Source organism: Carya illinoinensis, chromosome 14 (genome assembly GCF_018687715.1).
Source record: "Carya illinoinensis cultivar Pawnee chromosome 14, C.illinoinensisPawnee_v1, whole genome shotgun sequence".
Lineage (NCBI taxonomy): Eukaryota > Viridiplantae > Streptophyta > Magnoliopsida > Fagales > Juglandaceae > Carya > Carya illinoinensis.
This window is the reverse complement of record NC_056765.1, coordinates 19,800,894-19,809,401: the sequence shown is the minus strand read 5'-3', so window position 1 is coordinate 19,809,401 and position 8,508 is coordinate 19,800,894.

The window sequence follows — 8,508 nt, the reverse complement described above, 5'->3', positions numbered from 1 at the left end:
TTATCAACTTGCCCCCAATATTTATTATATTTGGTCTACATCCTCAGAGTCATACCAAATAATAGTTCGCTAGGGTTATTACAACCTTCTTGCAAGTGGTGTTGTACGGTCGAGACCTCATTGAACCGTAAGTTTGCAGTCGTATATGTGGATCCAAATATTCACATAGTAATGTCGTAAAAAAAATCTGTAAAAATGTAACAAAATATCCCACACTTATCCAATCATGTGTGTCTAGCGAACCGAGCCCCTTTTCTGCAGGCTCCAGCAAAGCATACTTAAGGCCCCCATCCTCCACCTCCATCCGCTCACCTCTATTTGCACAAACACTTTTTGGTATTTCTGGACCACATCCAATATCATGTATGTAAAGTTCTATTGAGTCAAAATATTCAAGCACAGCGTCCAAGAACATGAAATCCCAAATCATAATATGGAGAATCTAAAACCTCAAATCTTATAAAAATCGTTCTCCTAAAGTCCATAAAATATAAAAATTTAAATATAAAAAAGAATAATTTATTAAAATCTACAAAATCCAAATCATAAACCTAATCTTGATCACTAAGTAATATCTACGAAATCTAAAACCTTAAATATCATAAAAGTCATTTCTTAAGGTCTACAAAATCTACACCTTCAGATTTGATTAACTCATATATTAAAGTATACAAAATCTAATACCTTAACTCTCATCAAAATCAATCTTAATGTTTGCAGAATCCAAAACCTCAAGTTTTCAAAAACACATGCCATAGATTCTGCAAAATCTAAAACCTTAAATCTTATCAAAATCATCTCCCGAAATTTGATGAATTCTAAAACCTTAGATCCCGTCAAAATCATTTTTTAAAGTGTACAAAATCTCAAGCATGGCTTTGATACCAACTGTAACGTCTCAATGGAAAGCCCAAATCATATGGCATGTATTCCAAAGATTAGTTAATTATACATTTAGAGCCACATTAAAACATTATAAAGAGAAGAAATTTTTTATTTTTAAATAATATAGGATCTCATACATTACTTACCCTCATTTATCGTATAGCTAGAGTAATATCTCTATCTTATATAGTTATGGTAGTATCTCGATCTTATATATTGATCAATATAATCTAATTCTGCCGCTTTAAAATAAAATAAAGTTACAAATCGTGTCGGCGATATATATGAATAATTATGTCAAGCAAATGCTTCAAAAAAGCCAGACCAAGGAAGAAAAATTGGGAGGATTCGTAATTTATTTTTGTTGTCTCCTTTTGCCTTTTTCATGTGCATAAAGTAGAATGGCCCCTTACTTTTTTTTCTTTTTTTTTTTTTTTTTTTTTTTTTTGTTTTTGGTTAATGACTGAATGGTCCTTCATCTTTCGAGAAGTTCTACGCACGATCATGATCATCATGACATATATATATATATATATATATATATTATATACTAAGGATATTCTGACCAAAAATTAGACAATTACTTGAAACAACCATTGCAACATCAGCCGGCCACCAAATTTCAATGTTCTCAATATTAATCCAAACATAACGGGAAATTAAGCATCTTTCGCTATAAACAAAAATCTATCATGTATTGTATTTATAAATAATTGAAAATAGTAAAAATGTAGTCTTTGAGTCTTTCTCATTACTTCTATATATCTTCTCTTATCTACTTTTCTTTTCTATTTTATTTTATTTTATTTTCTACTAGGTTTCAAAACCACAATTCCGTGTAGAAGATCTTTGCGTAATTTTTCCTACATTTTCCTTTTTGGCCAAGTATATATATCGCCGCTTGGGTAACAAATTATGACAATTAATTACAGATGATCATATTCCTTATAGAGGACATATATATATATATATATATACATTTATCATATAAATATATATATATATATAGTGGTTTATAATCCATTAAGCATCAGGAAATATCCAGGATGTTTCGTTAATAACTGCAGTACAATTTTTGGTCACACGTGATCTATTTTCAAATTAATTAAGAATACATTGAGATGTAAAGGTGATTTTAAATTATTTATAAATAGTAATGATAAAATAATAAATAATTTATTAATAATAATAAATAGTAGTGAAATATAAAGATAGTACAAGGTGATCATGAGCATCTCGCTAATTAAACAAACACACCCTAATGCATTTTTACAGAAAGCCCAAGCCTATACGATTTTAAAGCAGTAGGTGGGTAGGACGTTCTCATATATAGCATTAGGATGGCTCTACAGCTGGAACTCCTGTTGTATGCTTCCGTTAGTTGTTTTTATTTTTTTATTTTTTTAAAATATTTAAATACGTTCACAATATTATTAAAAACATATTTACTTAATCATTAAATAAAAATAATAAAAAAAATAAAAAATTCCAGCTATACCTCCTATTGGAAAAAGTAGCATTTCCCTATAGCATTCTTACTTATAGAGTAGCATTTGCCCAAGGTGTTCCAATTCCCATCCTTATTGGATGGGCAGCCTCTCACGATCAAGCATGTGAATAGCAAGTTTTATAATGGGATCCATGGGAGAAACCACAAACGTTTGTATCAACAATGCATTCTGGTTCATGTGTTTGGGAATTGTTAAAAATATAATATAAATAATTAAAAAAATTCAATCAGTTTGAGCTTAAAAGTGTAGAGTAGTTAGGATTCGAATAAGAATCTTTGTTTTGATATTATGTAAAACTACCATTTATCTTAAAAGTTGGAAACTGATGAAAAAATATATATTTCATTATTTATATTCACAACAATGAAAAAGATATTTTGGGACAATTTTGTTTTGGAACAAAATGAAAATCGTCTCAAAAAGTGAGATTTAGGGATGAATTTTTATATTATGTGCCAAAAAAATGACAGAAGATGTATATCGTTCGAATACGTTCGAAAGGTATAGTTAGGATGAAATATTTTGTCCCTAAAAATGAAACCGTTAGAATGCAATGTTATACTATTCAAACGAACCATTCAAATAGACATTAAATTTGGTTGAACGACAATTTGGCATGTTTAGTGAAAAATTTTAGCGAGATATTGACTTACTGTTCGAACGTCACGTGAAACCATTCGAATGGTAAGGTTAAAAACGTTCGAACAGATATTATTTATGATCGAACGGTAAATTGTCAAGTTAAGTGAAGGAATTTTGGCGGGACATTAATTACCGTTCCAACAGGGATGTTTCACCATTTGAATGGTATGTAATCAATGTTCAAACATTATTTGTAGGTTTCAAATGGTGATCATAGTTTTTTTTTCCAATTCAGAATTATATTTATATTAATGATTAATAATAAGAACTTTGTCAATAAAATAATATGAATAATATAAATCAATAATTAGTTCAGAAAACATAAAATAATACTAATTCATAATTAAATACTTAATTGACTAAATACGAGATATAGTCCATTCAAAAAGTAAAAAATAAATAAATAAAAGATAGAAAGTACTAAAACCCAACTCTTTACACACTTATGTAAGTGTGTCTTTGACTGAGTTTGGTGCATTTTTTAAGGACTTATGTGCTAGGACGTTGAATGTAGAAGCTTTGGATCATATGGAACGGGAAATTGCTATAATATTGTGTAAGTTAGAAAGCATTTACCTGCTATCATTGGGTATGATTTGTGTGGAAGAGAGTTCAATAAAGCTTAGTGGTATGTGCTTAACAATTGCTCTAAAATAGAGAGCCACTTAAAGTAAGTTGTAATTTTTTGTTAATTAATATTGTGATTTACTTAAAAAATTTATAAGAATATAAAAGATTTATGGTAATCATTAATTTCAGTAATCATATTAACATGCTCACAGAATTGGGAGTAAATGATATAAACCAAAAACATGAAGCGGAGTTTTGTGACGCCCCCAAATCCCCACGCACAGACACGGGAAAATCAAGACGTCCGGATGATAACATTACAGGTCACCACCCTATCGACGAGTGCCAAGTGTGTGTATAAGCAACAAATGTGCACGAAAGAATACGCAGCGGATAGCAAAGTCATAAACTAAATACCAGAATTTTTCTTATTTAATACAAAGCTATTCAAAACATACATAATAAAATATTATAAACTACAAATATAGTTCAAAGCCAAAAACAAGACATAAACTTCCACTTAATATTCCGGCGGAGCTGCATCCTTGGGCTCAGCCTCCTCCTCCTCGTCCTCGATCTCTGCATCATAATCTACAGTACCAAAAATGGTGCTGCAGGTAAGTAAAATTCAAACGCCACTAGATAAAAACATATTAAAACTCAAACAATATGCATGATGGAATGCCAATGCACATGACCTATAAACCATATTTTTCCACGCATGCAAAAATTCCATTTGGCCCCAAAAACACATTACTTTCCAAAACTCGCCAAAAGTCACATTTGGCCCAAAACAACCTCAATCTATTAATCCGTATGCATCATGACCTCCCCTAAGAGTCATCCGCACACCCTGACTCCTATGCCACACCACGGATAATGACCACGCGTATGACACCTAAACGAGCGATGCCCAGTTCCGTGCCCCGTGCGTTCGTAGCCAAGCATCCTCTAGCCCTCACCAGTGAAGGGCCACGGAGTTGGTGCGAGAGCGTTACCATCCAGCTTGCTCCTGTTGTCGCCCAGTGATAATCCAGGAGACATCACTCAGTATATTAAGCTCCCAAATGAATAGAGTAGCTCCACCGAGATAATACCCCATCTCGGCTTGAGGTCGTGATATACACGCACCCGAAAATCCATTTACGCCAATAAAACAGGATTTTCTCAATTAAATAAAATGCACGTGCATGCACCATGTAAATGCAATCTCAACGCACAAAACAACCAACGAACCATAATTCAACAAATCAAGCAACTCCGTCCTCAATACATCCGACCCCCGAACTCCTCGGACTCAGTTCGGAATCAACCAACCAACCAGATAATTTATTGTAAGAGAAAAATATATTTAAATCTAAAAGTAGAGTTTGGAAAATACTTACAGCACTATAATTTATTTTTTGAAAGCTCGCGGCATTGCAAACGGCCGGGGAAAAGCAACGTAACAGTGTATTTTACACTATGGCCGTGGGTAATAAATTACCCACTCTCGAACGAGGACAAACCAAGACATGAAATTGATAGAGAATGACCTTGAGATGTTTATGAAGCTAAAGGAAGTGAGGTTTGGCCGTGGTTGGTGGTGGAAATGACGGTGGAAGGCCAAAAAGGGGCTAAACGGGGTTGAGCTCGTGGGAGCTGCTCCGGCAATGGATCGGGGCCCAAATTGGGTGGTTTGGGTCAACAATAGGTAGAGGAAAAAGTTGTGAAGAGATAGTGGCCGGAGGTGGAGCGACAGTGCCGGAAATGGCAAAAATCCGTGTGAAAAGAAATGGCTCTAGGTGGTGATCGACTAGCCGGATGGAGCTGGAAATTAGTGGAGGTGATCACCGGTCGGAGGGGAAGATTTTGGTGGGGGTGGTTCAGGCCACGTCGCCGGCGAGCGGCAGGTCTGGGCAGTGAAGGCTAACGGAGACGTGAAGAGGGAAGGAGGGGTGTTCGGGCGTGCGGGGAGAGAGAAGAAGAAAAAAGAAAAAGAAAAAAGAAAAAGAAAGAAAAGGAAAGAAAAAAGGAAAAAGAAAAAAAAAAAAGAGAAAAGAAAAAGAAAAGATGAAGGAAAAGAAATGAGGGTCAGTCCTCACTCCGGAATCTAATGATCCGCCGAAAACAATTTTAAAAATATAAAACGATTAAAATAAATTAAACACAACATCAAATAAATTAAAAACTAATTTTAAATACAATAATTTAAAATAAAAGAACTATTATATTAATTAAATTAAAAACAACTCCTTCAGTAAAAATACACGTAAAAGCGGGTCATCACATCTTCCCCCTTAAAAAAAAATTTCGTCCTCGAAATTTGCAAGATCAAACACCAACTTGAAACAAGCCACATAAATCCACTAAGACCAAGATTAAAAAACGTACCGTCATTACTCAAACAAGTAGGCGTACTGCTCCCTCATATCAGCTACTATTTCCCAAGAAAAATCTTGAGCTAACGGGTCACCCCATGCCACCTTTACCAAAGGTATCGTCTTGGATCTCAACTGTTGGTCTTTCCAATCCATGATTTGTGACAGAACAACCTCATAAGTAAGGTCCGGTTGCAACTGAATACTCCCTGGGTCGACAAAGCGCGGCTCTTGTTGTCCAAAACTCTTCTTCAAGGATGACACATGGAAGACATCATGAATATTCCAAAAATAATCTGGCAAAGCAACTCTATAAGCGACGGACCCTACCTTCTCCAAAATCTGAAAAGGGCTGACATACCTCGGATCCAGTTTCTTCTTTTTACCAAAACGCTTAACTCCTTTCATGGGAGAGACTTTGAGATAAACTCAATCACCTTCTTCAAAAGATAACTCTCTCCTCCTAGTATCAGCGTAACTTTTTTGATGACTCTGAGCTGCCGCCATTTTATCCCTGATGATTTGAACTTGGTTTTGCATCTCTTGAATTATTTCAAGCCCAATTATCTTACTCTCCCCGACTTCATCCCAACACAAAGGCGATCTGCACTTCCTCCCATAGAGAGCTTCATAAGGAGCCATCTGAATGGTCGCATGGAAGCTATTATTATACGCAAATTCTATGAGCGGCAAGTGATTTTTCCAACTCCCTTGAAATTCCATGACACATGCCCGCAACATATCTTCAAGGTTCTGAATGGTGCGCTCTGATTGGCCGTCCGTCTGCGGGTGATATACAGTACTGAACTTTAACTTAGTACCCAATGCTACCTGCAAACTTTTCCAAAACTGAGACGTGAACCTTGGGTCCTAATCCGACACAATACTCTTTGGTATACCTTGCAACCACACTATCTCCTTTACGTACAAGCGGGTCAACTTACCCAAGGAATCGGTGTTATTAACAGGCAAGAAATGAGCACTCTTCGTTAACCGGTCAACAATCACTCAAACTGAATTCTTCCCACTACGAGTTCTCGGCAACCCTACTACAAAATCCATCGTGATTTCATCCCACTTCCACTCAGGAATAGAGAGGAGTTGGAGCATACCGGCGGGTCTTTGATGCTCGGTCTTGACTTGACGGCGTGTGTGGCATCTCTCGATATACAGGACAATATCCTTCTTCATTCCATCCCACCAATAATTTTTCTTCAAGTCCTGGTACATCTTCGTACTGCCGGGATGAACTGAATAAGGGGTCGCATGAGCTTTTGCCATGATCTGCTCCTTGAATTCTGAATCTTTAGGGACCACTCTGCAATCTCGGAACCGAAGTATTCCATCTTTATTCATACTATAATGCAACGACCCTCGAGATTTTCTGACTCTTTTTCTGATATTTAACAGCTCCGAATCCTTCCTTTGAAGAGTCTTCAATTCCTCAAAATTAATCACTCGAATATCAAAAATTGAAGATAAAATCTCCTCTTGCTGTGAACTTTCAATAAGGAGTCTTCTCATCCCGCGAAGCAAAGAATCCAATTCTGACGTCTCAGCCTCATCTTCCAAGTGTGATTTTCGACTCAAAGTATCAGCAACTATATTTTCCTTCCCCGGATGATACTTGATCTCGCACTGGTAGTCACTGATTAGCTCTAGCCATTGCCTCTGCCTCATGTTCAGATTCTTCTGGGAAAACAAGTGCTTCAAGATTTTGTGATCGGTGTATAATTCGCAAGCTTCCCCATTGATGACTTGCAAAATTTCATATTGCAGAATTCACAAGTTCGCTCGAGCTGAGGCTTTTGATTGCTCGAGCGAAATCAAGCAGAGTCGAACGCTCGACATGCGCTCGACAGGATGCTCGAGCGAAATCAGACAGAGTCGAACGCTTGATGTGCGCTCGACACCCCGCTCGAGCGAACATATTATTTTGACAGATTTTAGGTTTTCCGCCGTGACACCATATAAAAGCAATTTTTCACTCTAGGGCCGGGAGTTTTGACTGGAGAACACTTCTTGGGAGAGAAAAACATAGTTAGAGGGATTCACATCATCTATTTTTGGAGAGGGAATTCCAATTATTGCACGTACGTTGGAATCATACACGAGCACGGACGAGAGAAAAGCGTTGAATCGTTCCCTTGAGCTTTTGACGACGAGTTGAGGCTGCAAGGAGGATTTTTCAGTGTTTCTTTTCTTCCCATCTTCTCAGAACAATTATGGTGAATTCGTTTATGTTGAATTCCATTTCTAGCATGAGCTAAATTTTCTTCATTCTAGGAAAATGATGTAACCTATTTCTGAACTATGCTTGATTGTCTATGCTAATTTAATGCAATTCTCTCTTTGTTTATCTGATTTATTCTGAGTTTATTGCTTCTACTTAACTGGCCATTGATTAGATGATAAGTAATCTTGTGGTTTGCTATCGAAAGAGGGAATCATAGGGTAGATCTTGGATATTTCAGCATAGGTAAGTATAGAGATCGAAAGACTTGTATGAACCTATGTAGTAATTAAATCATTGGTCTTAT